At 43.8% G+C, this 12,616-nt stretch overlaps 1 protein-coding gene across 3 annotated transcripts in view; it reads right to left on the bottom strand.

The window, feature by feature from the left end:
• LOC138761224 (solute carrier family 2, facilitated glucose transporter member 11-like) overlaps positions 1-12,568 on the bottom strand; it is a 77,928-nt gene extending 65,360 nt beyond the window's left edge. Inside the window, exon 1 of one of the 3 annotated variants that reach the window (XM_069933009.1) lies at positions 12,479-12,568. The gene's annotated coding sequence lies outside the window, so the exon portion shown is untranslated. Of the gene's footprint in view, positions 1-11,713; positions 11,787-12,430 lie in introns of those variants that run through there. The other 2 variants (XM_069933008.1, XM_069933010.1) reach the window with 2 other exon arrangements.
• Between the last annotated feature and the right edge of the window lie 48 nt (positions 12,569-12,616).

Genomic DNA, 12,616 nt, shown 5'->3' with positions numbered 1-12,616 from the left:
GCGGGACAGGCAGACACGGTTGCAGCGGTTGCAGGGGAAAATTGGTTGGTTGGGGTTGGGTGTTGGGTTTTTCCTCCTTTGCCTTTTGTCAGTGAGGTGGGCTCTGCGGTCTCAGAGGAGTTCATGTGCAATGAGGGCAGACCGACGTTCAGGTCGGTGGCTGTCAGCCTTGTCTAGCATGGTTCTGATGTTCCAGCATGCTAGCTTTAGTTTGTGAGCATCTTTTGAGGGGGAGGACGTGGAGGGGGAGGACGTGGAGGGGGAGGACGTGGAGGGGGAGGACGTGGAGGGGGAGGACGTGGAGGGGGAGGACGTGGAGGGGGAGGACGTGGAGGGGGAGGACGTGGAGGGGGAGGACGTGGAGGGGGAGGACGTGGAGGGGGAGGACGTGGAGGGGGAGGACGTGGAGGGGGAGGACGTGGAGGGGGAGGACGTGGAGGGGGAGGACGTGGAGGGGGAGGACGTGGAGGGGGAGGACGTGGAGGGGGAGGACGTGGAGGGGGAGGACGTGGAGGGGGAGGACGTGGAGGGGGAGGACGTGGAGGGGGAGGACGTGGACTTGTCCTCGGGCCTGCGCAAAGGAGCTTTTAGGTGGAGTGCAGTGCGCGCAGTACTGGCCCCACCCTTTACACCCATGGTTCGTGTGCCGTGGCCGAGCAAGCTGGGACGTGGCAGCGAGGTCCTTGGGTCATAGGTTTTATATCGGAGTGGCCTTCTCCTATGCAGGTTTCTTACCCGGGCTGGAGGGGCCTGCCTCCCCTCTTAGGTTGGTCCATACTACCAATATAATATAATTGGTTACACAGGATATATATCATGCCCAAAAGTTAAATAAATGGGATCCAACATTATCAGATAGATGTTTTCGCTGTAAGAAGGAAACAGGAACAACAGTACATGCAATTTGGGCATGTTTTGGGAAGATCTAAATCAGGTATTAAATAAAATCACAAAAAGCAACATACCAAAAAATCCAGAGATCTTTCTTCTAAGTAAAGAATTAGGCCTCAAACTGGATGAAGCGCAAAAAAGATTTATTATGATAGCTTTAGCTGTAGCAAAAAAAAATGTATAATGTCAACTTGGAAATCAGAAGAGAACCTGAGAGTACAGCAATGGTACATAGAAATGAATAAATGTATTCCATTGGAAAAAATAACATATAATTTAAAAAAATAAAGTCACATTATTTGAACAAATTTGGGAACTGTACATGGAACACAACAGAGAGGGACTACCGCAGACCTCCACCCCCTAAAATGATAGAATGAGAAGAAGACAAAATTACCTGATCCAGTATGTAAAAGTAGATGATGCAATTTTCTTGTTTATTTTCATTGTGTGATGACATTGTTTAATGGGTTTATTGTAATGTATATGTTGAATGTTTAATAGGTTTAGAGGGGGGTGGGAAGGAGGGAGGGAAGGGAGGGAGGGGGAAAAAAAGGGGAGAAAATGCCACTGTGTATATTCAAGAGGGAAATCTTGTGTGTATTTTGATTAATATGGTTCATAGTGTGAAAAATTTAAAAAATTTAAAAAAAAGATCGATTGACCTAGAGACTAATTCTACTAAACGGTATTCTCTCATTTTGATACTTGCCTTTTTTGGCTTCCAAGTTAACTGATAATTTAGTCGTCGGACACACTTTGAGAATTTTGTTTCAATTTAGAAAACATTTTGGTTACCAAAGGATTTTATTGATTAGCCCTAGTCTATGTTATTCCTTTTTTTCAACATTCGGCCCACGATATTGGTTACACTCAGTGGCTAAGCTTGGGAATCCTATCTTTTCTAGATCTATATATTGACCAAGAATTGGCACTTTTGAACAATTATCTATTAAATTTTAAATACTTAAACAGAATTTTTTACGTTATTTACAGATTCGAAGCTTCTTAAATTCTTCAACATTGAAGCTTCCACAGGATTTAGATTTTAACCTTATTTTGCAAGTATATAATTTTAAACCTAATCATAAAGGATTGCTTTCTGCCCTTTATGAACTACTCCTAGGATTGAGGTGGTATTAAGAAATTACGGGAACAAGATTTTCAACAACCATTTGCCGAAACTACATGGGATTCTATTTTAAAACATGTTCACTCATCTTCTCTTTGTGCTTGGCACTCATTAACTCAATTTAAGGTAGTTCATTGAGCACACTTTTCTAAGATACTGTTAGCTAAATTTCAATGATGCAGAATCAACTAATCCCTTTCACAATAGATATCACACGTTTTGGCTATGTCCTTCTCTCTTTAATTTTTGGCAAGGAGTATTTAGTACTTTATTGTTAGTTCTTGATATTAATTTGACTCCTAGCCCTTTCATTGCTATTTTTGGAGTAAGTGGGCCAATGGATTTAATACTGATTTTCTCACAATCCCATGTAGTGGATTTTGCTTCCCTCATTGCCAGAAGGGCCATTTTGCTGAGGTGGAAAGATGCTGCCCCTCCCCCCACCTCATACTCAATGGTTGTCTGATGTGATGGCATATCTGTCTCTAGAAAACATTAGGTCTTCTACTACTGCAATGGATCTTAAGCTTCTTTCTCTTTGGGGTCCTTTTCTCAATTACTTTCAAAATTTGTACATTATTCATCTCTGCTTTTTTTATGGCCCAAAAGTTATTATTATGGTAGTGGATTCCTTAATGGCCAACAACCCTCATAGAGTGGGGGTTAGATTATTAGATTAGTTTAAGAATATGTTTTTTTCTTTTAACTTTTTTCCAATTTATAACATGGGTTCATACCTACCTTGTTTATCGTTACTTGATACTTGTAACTTGATATTAACTTACTTTATTATTATTACTATATGTGCCTATGTATTTTGAATATATTAAAATCAATAAAAAGATTGAAAAAGAAAGGATTTTAGCAAGGCATTCGACAAGGACTCATCCAGAAAGTCATGAGACATGGGATCAATGGAACCTTGGCTGTGTGGATAAAAAATTGGCTTGCAGGAAGAAACCAGAAAGTAGTCGTGGAAGGAAAATATTTTGCCTGGAGGTTGGTGACTAGTGGAGTACCACAAGGATCTGATCTGGGACCCCTGCTCTTTGTTATTTTTATAAATGACCTGGATGAAGATGTGGAAGGATGACTCAGTAAGTTTACGGATGATACGAACGTTGGAGGAGTTGTAAATGGAAGTATTGGTTGTCAAAGGTTGGAAGAAGATATGGGCAGGATGCAGAGTTGGGCTGAAAAGTGGCAGATAGAGTTCAATCCAGATAAGTGTGAGGTGATGCATTTTGGAAGGACAAACCAGAAGGCTGAGTACAGGGTTAATGGTTGGTTACTTGAGAATGTGGAGGAAGAGAAGGACCTTGAGTGTTCAAATCCATACATCCCTCAAGGTCACTGCACTGATTGATAGGATAGTTAAGAAAGTCTATGGGATGCTGGGTTTCTTTAATAAGGAGATTGAGTTCAGGAGTAGAGAGGTCATGTTGCAACTCTACAAATCTCTGGTGACACCACACGGAGGGCTGTGTTCAGTTCTGGTCACCTCATTATTGGAAGGATGTGGAAGCTATGGAGAGGGTGTAGAGAAGATTTACCAGGATGTTGCCTGGATTGGAAAACAAGCCTTATGAGGCAAGGTTTGTAATGGTGGGTCATTTCTCTTTGGAGCGTATAAGTATGAAAGGAGACTTGATAGAGGGCTACAAGATTATAGATAGGGTGGATAACCAGCACCTGTTTCCCAGGGCAGGAATAGCAAACACCAGAGGACATGTATACAAAGTGAAGGGAGGGATTTTTTAGACAGAGAGTTGGGGGGGGTGGAGGCAGAAACATTAGGGACATTTAAGAGACTCAGACAGGCACATGGATGAAAGAAAAAAAAGAGGGTTACAGGGTAGGGTGGGTTTAGTACTTTCTTTTTAAGGAATATATCGGTCGACACAATATCGAGGGCTGAAGGGCCTGTACTGTGCTGTAGCATTCTATGTAATAACATGTATACCATTTTGGATACTGTTGGGGGAAACAGTATCAGGTCTCTGGCACAGGATCTGGTCTGGTGGCTAAAAAGGTAAGGGAGAAGAGGCGTGCTGTAGTGATAGGGGATTCCATAGTTAGGGGGACTGATAAGAGGTTCTGCGGAAAGGATCAAGAATCCCAGACTACTCATGATCAGTGGTTCCGTGACATCATGTCCTGTTTGAATATGGAAAAGATTCGTTATTCAATTAATAATTCAAATGTAAGATTCAGTAAGTTATGGGGGTGATTTATGACTCATTTTCTTACTTCATAATTTTACTCCATTGTAATTGTCTGACTTGTATCTTTTCCACATTCCTTATATTAATTTTTTTTACCTTCATTTTTCTTTTCTTCTTTGGCTTGGCTTCGCGGACGAAGATTTATGGAGGGGGTAAAAATGTCCACGTCAGCTGCAGGCTCGTTTGTGGCTGACCAGTCCGATGCAGGACAGGCAGACACGATTGCAGCGGTTGCAAGGGAAAATTGGTTGGTTGGGGTTGGGTGTTGGGTTTTTCCTCCTTTGCCTTTTGTCAGTGAGGTGGGCTCTGCGGTCTTCTTCAAAGGAGGCTGCTGCCCGCCAAACTGTGAGGCGCCAAGATGCACGGTTTGAGGCGTTATCAGCCCACTGGCGGTGGTCAATGTGGCAGGCACCAAGAGATTTCTTTAGGCAGTCCTTGTACCTTTTCTTTGGTGCACCTCTGTCACGGTGGCCAGTGGAGAGCTCGCCATATAATACGATCTTGGGAAGGCGATGGTCCTCCATTCTGGAGACGTGACCCATCCAGCGCAGCTGGATCTTCAGCAGCGTGGACTCGATGCTGTTGACCTCTGCCATCTCAAGTACCTCGACGTTAGGGGTGTGAGCGCTCCAATGGATGTTGAGGATGGAGCGGAGACAACGCTGGTGGAAGCGTTCTAGGAGCCGTAGGTGGTGCCGGTAGAGGACCCATGATTCGGAGCCGAACAGGAGTGTGGGTATGACAACGGCTCTGTATACGCTTATCTTTGTGAGGTTTTTCAGTTGGTTGTTTTTCCAGACTCTTTTGTGTAGTCTTCCAAAGGCGCTATTTGCCTTGGCGAGTCTGTTGTCTATCTCATTGTCGATCCTTGCATCTGATGAAATGGTGCAGCCGAGATAGGTAAACTGGTTGACCGTTTTGAGTTTTGTGTGCCCGATGGAGATGTGGGGGGGCTGGTAGTCATGATGGGGAGCTGGCTGATGGAGGACCTCAGTTTTCTTCAGGCTGACTTCCAGGCCAAACATTTTGGCAGTTTCCGCAAAGCAGGACGTCAAGCGCTGAAGAGCTGGCTCTGAATGGGCAACTAAAGCGGCATCATCTGCAAAGAGTAGTTCACGGACAAGTTTCTCTTGTGTCTTGGTGTGAGCTTGCAGGCGCCTCAGATTGAAGAGACTGCCATCCGTGCGGTACCGGATGTAAACAGCGTCTTCATTGTTGGGGTCTTTCATGGCTTGGTTCAGCATCATGCTGAAGAAGATTGAAAAGAGGGTTGGTGCGAGAACACAGCCTTGCTTCACGCCATTGTTAATGGAGAAGGGTTCAGAGAGCTCATTGCTGTATCTGACCCGACCTTGTTGGTTTTCGTGCAGTTGGATAATCATGTTGAGGAACTTTGGGGGACATCCGATGCGCTCTAGTATTTGCCAAAGCCCTTTCCTGCTCACGGTGTCGAAGGCTTTGGTGAGGTCAACAAAGGTGATGTAGAGTCCTTTGTTTTGTTCTCTGCACTTTTCTTGGAGCTGTCTGAGGGCAAAGACCACGTCAGTGGTTCCTCTGTTTGCGCGAAAGCCGCACTGTGATTCTGGGAGAATATTCTCAGCGACACTAGGTATTATTCTATTTAGTAGAATCCTAGCGAAGATTTTGCCTGCAATGGAGAGCAACGTGATTCCCCTGTAGTTTGAGCAGTCTGATTTCTCGCCTTTGTTTTTGTACAGGGTGATGATGGTGGCATCACGAAGATCCTGAGGCAGTTTACCTTGGTCCCAACAAAGCTTGAAAAACTCATGCAGTTTGGCATGCAGAGTTTTGCCGCCAGCCTTCCAGACTTCTGGGGGGATTCCATCCATACCTGCTGCTTTGCCACTTTTCAGTTGTTCGATTGCCTTATATGTCTCATCCAGGGTGGGAACCTCATCCAGCTCTAGCCTTAGGGGCTGTTGAGGGAGCTGGAGCAGGGCGGAATCTTGGACTGAGCGGTTGGTACTGAAAAGAGATTGGAAGTGTTCTGACCATCGGTTGAGGATGGAGATCTTGTCGCTGAGGAGGACTTTGCCGTCTGAGCTGCGCAGCGGGCTTTGGACTTGGGGTGAGGGGCCGTACACAGCCTTTAGAGCCTCGTAGAAACCCCTGAAGTCGCCAATGTCCGCGCTGAGCTGTGTTCGTTTGGCGAGGCTAGTCCACCACTCATTTTGGATCTCCCGGAGTTTGCGCTGAAGATGGCTGCATGGCTGCATGCATGGCTGTATTCTTTTAATACAGTCATATATAACATCTAGCAATGCAGTTAGGCAAGGGGTTTGATTTTTTATCTTTTACTATTTTCTTCTTTCCTCTTTTTTTTGTATTATTTGAGGGTTTTTTTTTAAAAAAGGTTTATACTATATGGAATATGAATTACAGATATGATTTAAAATTTATGTTTGTTAGTGATATACGGAATATTTTATTTAATTCGTGTAACTGTCCACATGTCATCTTAGTGAATTGTACTCTTTTTGTTTGTATGTTCTTTATTAAAATCAATAATAAATATTTTAAAAAGATTCCCAGATTGTATGTTGCCTCCCTGGTGCCAGGGTCTGATGTATCTCAGATCAAGTTCACAGCATTCTCAGGAGGGAGGGTGAGCAGCCAGATGTTGTAGTCCATGTATGACGTGGATAGGAAGGGTGATGAGGTACTGCAAGGAGAGTTCAGGGAGTTAGGCACCATGTTGAAGGACAGGACCTCCAGGGTTGTGATCTCAGGATTGCTGCTCATGTCGTGTGCTATTGAGGCTAGAAATAGGAGGATAATGCAACTTAACACATAGCTAAAGACTTGGTGCAGGAGGGAGAGCTTCAGGTTTCTGGATCATTGGGCTCTCTTCCAGGGAAGGTGGGACCTGTCCTGATGTGACAGTTTGCATCTGAACTGGAAGGGGACTAATATCCTCACAGGAATGTTTGCTCGTGCTGCTCCGATGGGTTTAAGCAAGATTAGAGGTGGATGGGAACCAGAATAACAGAGCAGACAGAGGAGTGGAGGAGGGAAAAAATGATATGAAAATTGCACGCAACATTAGACGTTAAGAGAATGAATGTGGTGAAATGTTCTCAAGGTGCATTTATTTCAATGCAAGGAATATCGTAGAAAAGGCAGACGAGCTTAGAGTGTGGAATGGCACGTGGAATTATGATATTGTGGCCATTAGTGAAACTTGATTGCAGGAGGGGCAGGACTGGCAGCTCAATGTTCTGAGCTTCTGTTGCTTTAGACGTGATAGCACGGGGGGATGAAAGGGAGGGGAGTAACATTGCTCATCAGGGAAAATATCACAGCTATGCTCGGGCAGAGCCGGACCAGAGGCTCCTTTACTGAGGCAATATGGGTGGAGCTGAGGAATGGGAAAAGTAGGACTACACTCAGGGGTTGTATAACAGACCACCCATTAGTCAGCGAGAATTGGAGGAACAAATCTGTAGAGAGATAGCAGACAGGTGTAGGAAACATAAGGTTGTGATAGTAGGGGATTTTAACTTTCCACATTTTGACTGGGGTGGAGTTTGTCAAACGTGTTCAGAAAGTTTTCTAAATCAATATAGAGTTGCAAATTAGAAAAAAGTGCAATACTGGATCTCATATTAGGGAATGAGACAGGACAGGTGACAGACGTATGTGTAGAGGAATATTTTGGGTCCAGTGATCATAACACCATTAGTTTCAAGTTAATTATGGAGAAGGATAGGTCTGGGCCTCGGGTGGGGGTTCTCAACTGGAGAAAGTCTAATTTTGAGAAAGGATCTAGAATGTGTGGATTGGGGTAATTTGTTTTCAGGCAAATTTGTGCGAGGTAAGTGGAAGACTTTCAAAGGTAAAATTCTGTGAGTACAGTGTTTGTATGCTTCTGTCAGGATTAAAGTTAGCAGGTATAGGGAACCTTGGTTTTGAGAGATATTGGCGATCTGGTTCAGGAGAAGAGAGGTGTATACAGGTATTGGCAACATGGAGCAAATGAGGTACCAGAGTATAAAAAATGCAAGAAAAACCTCAAGAAAGAAATTAGGAAGGCTAAAAGAAGACATAAGGATGCTTTGGCAGATAATGTGAAGGAAAAACCTTAAGTTTTCTACTGTTATATTAAGAGCAATAAGATTGTAAGGGACAAAATTGGTCCCCTTGAAGATCAGAGTGGGTGCCTTTGTATGGAGCCAAAAGTTATAGGGAGATCTTAAATGGGTTTTTTGCGTCAGTATTCACTCAGGAAATGGGCACAGTGTCGTGGGAAGTAAGAAAAACAAGCAGTGAGGTCACAGAACCCATACAGATTTTAAAGAGGAGGAGGTGCTTGCTGTCTTAAAGGAGATGAGGGTGGATAAATCTCCAAGGCCTGACAAGAAATTGCAGGGGTTCTGGCAGAAATATTTAAAATGTCCTTGGCCATGAGTGTAGTGCCAGGGGATTGGAGGGTAGCTCACACTGTTCCATTGTTTAAAAAAAAATAAGGCTCCCAAACTAACCCTGGAAATCATAGACCTGATATCAGTAGTACGTAAATTATAGGAAGGTGTTCTAAGAGATCAGATATACAATTATTTGGATAGCCAGGGACTGATTAGGGATAATCCACATGGCTTTGTGCTTAGTAGCTCGTGTTTAACCAATCTTACAGTTTTTTGAGATTACCAGGAAAGTTTTTGAAGGAAAAGCTGTGCATCTTGTCTACATGGACTTTAGTCAGGCCTTTGACAAGGTTCCACAAGGGAGGTTAGTCAGAAAGGTTCAGATACCAGGTATTCATGGTAAAGTAGTAAAGTGGATTCGACAATGGCTGGATAGGAGAAGCCAGGGAGCCGTGGTGGATGATCACTTGGCACTGTAAAGGGATCAAGTGATTCGAGGATTGCTATAAACAAGGACAATTTATGACATTTGAGCAGCTAAAAAAAAAATATGATTTGTCAAATAGAACTTTCTTCTGCTATCGTCAATTAAAATGTTTTTGAAGAGATAGTTTAGGACCAGCCATATGTGTAGTGTCATGGAGGCTCTTCAAAAGGGGATCACAAGAACATTTAGATCCAAGATGCATTTCCTATTGCAGAGCAATAGCCCAAAACTGGGGTTTGCATAAATCGAGGGAAAGGTGGGAAACTGACTTGGGAAAAAGGATTCAATAAGATTATTGGTCAAAATTGTGCTCTGATAATATGACATCATTTATTAATGTCAGATATAGATTGGTACAAATATAATTTTATGCATCAATTATACCTTACGCCACAAAAATTGCATGGTTTAAAATCTGAAAGTCCAGACTTGTGTTTTAGGCGTGGTATAGAGGTAGGAACATTCATTCATTGAACCCGGCTATGCGTGAAAGTAAGATCCTTTTGATATGACTTGGCAGAAATTTTGACAACAATTATAGAAGTGGATTTTCCATTGGAACCAGACTGTATTTATTGACCAATCTTATGGTGATTGGCACAAAACTATCAAAATATCAAATACAGTTCATGGAAGTTTGACTCCCCCCTGCTTATTACTCACTGGAATATAGAAATGCAAAGTTGTGCCCCCCCCCCCACCCCGGAAAAGATAACAATCTTAGAAAGAAATATGGCGTGTCTGTTAAAATATGGCAAACTTATTTGAATCATACTGGCTTAAGGATATAATTAACTTCCCCAAAAAGGTTTAAATAATAGTTTTGTTAATAGCCTTGAATTCCTGAAGATCAAGATATGGACTAATTAATGAAGGCATGTTCAAACACCCATTTTTTTAATGTTAGCAGTTGGGAGGGAGGGGTGAGATTTGGGCAATCAGATGAGACTTTGTAATTTTAAAATACTATTTATATGATGTATGTAATAATGTTTGATACGAGTCATGGAAAAATTAAAATAATATATTAAAAACAAGTGGTGGATGATTTCTTCTCAGACTGGAGGCCTGTAATTAGTGGTGTGCCTCAGGGATCAGAGCTGGGACCATTTGTCATTGATATCCATGATCTGGATGATAATGTGGTAAATTGGATCAGCAAGTTTGCAGACAACACGAAGATTGGAGATATTGTGGCGATGTTGTGAAGTAGGTTTTCAAAGCTTGCAGAGGGATCTGGACTAGCTAGAAATCTGGGCTGAAAAATGCAGGTGAAATTTAATGCAGACAATATCTCCAATCTTCGTGTTGTCTGCAAACTTGCTGATCCAGTTTACCACATTATCATCCAGATCATGGATATCAATGACAAATGGTCCCAGCTCTGATCCCTGAGGCACACCACTAATTACAGGCCCCCAGTCTGAGAAGAAATCATCCACCACTTGTTTTTAATATATTATTTTAATTTTTCCACGACTCGTATCAAACATTATTACATACATCATATAAATAGTATTTTAAAATTACAAAGTCTCATCTGATTGCCCAAATCTCACCCCTCCCTCTCAACTGCTAACATTTAAAAAAATGGGTGGTTAAAATGTTGTATTTTAGAAGGACAAACTAAGAAAGGACATATACGGTTAATGGTAGGACACGAAGGAGTACAATAGAACAGAAGAATCTGAGAATACAGGTACATAATTTCCCGAAAGTAGCATCACAGGTGGATAGGGTTTTAGCATATTGGCCTTCATAAATCAAAGTATTGAGTACAGGAGTTGGGATGTTATGATAAAGTTGTATAAAACATTGGTGAGGCCAAATTTGGAGTATTATGTGCAATTTTGGTAATTTAACTATCAATAAGATAGAAAGAGTTCACAGAAGATTTATCAGGATGTTGCCTGGACTTCAGCAACTGAGTTACAGGAAGAAATTAAACAAGTTTGGACTTTATTCCCTGGAGCAAAGAAAAAAAGAGGGGAGATTTAATAGAGGCATTTAAAATTATGAGGGGGATAAACAGAGTAAATGTAGGTGGGCTTTTTCCACTGAGGGTAGATACAAACCAGAGCATATGGGTTAAGGGTGAAAGAGGAAAAATTTAGGGGGAACATCTTCACACACAGAGTGGTGTGAATGTGGAATGAGCTTCTAGCTGAAGTGGTGAAATGCACTCAATTTTCACATTTAAGAGTAATCTGGGCAGGTCCATGGATGAGAGAGGCATGGAGGGCCATGGACAGCATGTAGGTCAGTGGGACCAGGCAGAAAAATAGTGCAAACTAGGAGGGCCAAAGGATCCTGTTTCTGTGCTGCAACGTTCCATGGTTCAGTGCCAGAGTCATCTGTTCCCTGATCTTTCAAAACATCCTTCTTTAAATAACCTCAATGTTCCAGCCACCACAACCCACTGGTACAGAGAATTCCACTTTTTGACTCCACAACTCAGGCATTTTATGGATGCCAACACTATTCATCTGAGATCCAGCAGCTTCCAAGGTCAGCATCTCAGCTATGGCATCACTTCCACCCCTACCAGTGCACAAGGTGCCTACTACCACCTGGATGCCCTGCAGCAACGCACCTTTTGATTGCATCTCATAACGCTGCACCTAGTAGGCCGTCCAGTTCCACACCATCCTTTCTGGCGAGCACATCCATTCTCGGGTCAAAATACCTGGGCATCCTTATCAATAGCAGCACGGGAACCCTTTCAACTACGGACTGTCCCAGCGCCTGTTTCTCCGATCCTGCGAGGTTGGCTCTGACATTCGCACTGCCTGCCTTTCCAAACAGCAGCTGCGTGGCCGCATCGACAAGGCGATCTTGCTGTTCTCCCCACAGCCTTGAGTCCGCCATCAAAGCAGCTGCCTTAGCCCAGCCCGGCTCATCTCCTTGCCAATGCTGCAAGCGCAAAGCAGCGCTTACTAATGAATTTCGCCAAGCAAATGATTTACTAGCTAGAAAATACCCTTGTTCTTAACGGTCTTCCTCGGAGCGAGAATGAGCCAAATGCAGGCGGGGCAAGGGAACGCACCTGCGTGGATGAAATTTTCGTGAAGACTGCAGCTGCAGACAAATAAACGGGAGAATGTCGCGGGGGAAACCCCGGGGGTTTGGGGACTGAGGGGTTCCAGGGCTTTGCTCGTCAGGTAGACCACAGGGTGCCTCGGAGTTGTGATCCATACACTCGCCCGGCCGCTCTCCGCGATCACCGGCTCCCAGCGACCCCCCGCCCGCCCGCCCGCCCAATGCAATCTCCAACCTTCCGCCGGCGCTCCTCGCCAACCCCCCGCTTTACCTGGACACGCTCACGCTTCCATCGAATCTGTCTGAACTGCAGACTCACCGGTCGCCCATGGAATCCACCGAACGGTAGGTCAAGGTCCCTCAGGCTCTGCGGACCTCCGGGCGGCAGAGGGCGGTGTCCAGGCAGTAGCTGGGGACCTCCGGGCGGCAGAGGGCGGTGTCCAGGCAGTAGCTGGGG

The sequence above is a fragment of the Narcine bancroftii genome, chromosome 4 (genome assembly GCF_036971445.1).
Source record: "Narcine bancroftii isolate sNarBan1 chromosome 4, sNarBan1.hap1, whole genome shotgun sequence".
Classification (NCBI taxonomy): domain Eukaryota; kingdom Metazoa; phylum Chordata; class Chondrichthyes; order Torpediniformes; family Narcinidae; genus Narcine; species Narcine bancroftii.
Note: the sequence above shows the minus strand (reverse complement) of the source record. Positions and strands in the feature narration are given on the sequence as shown.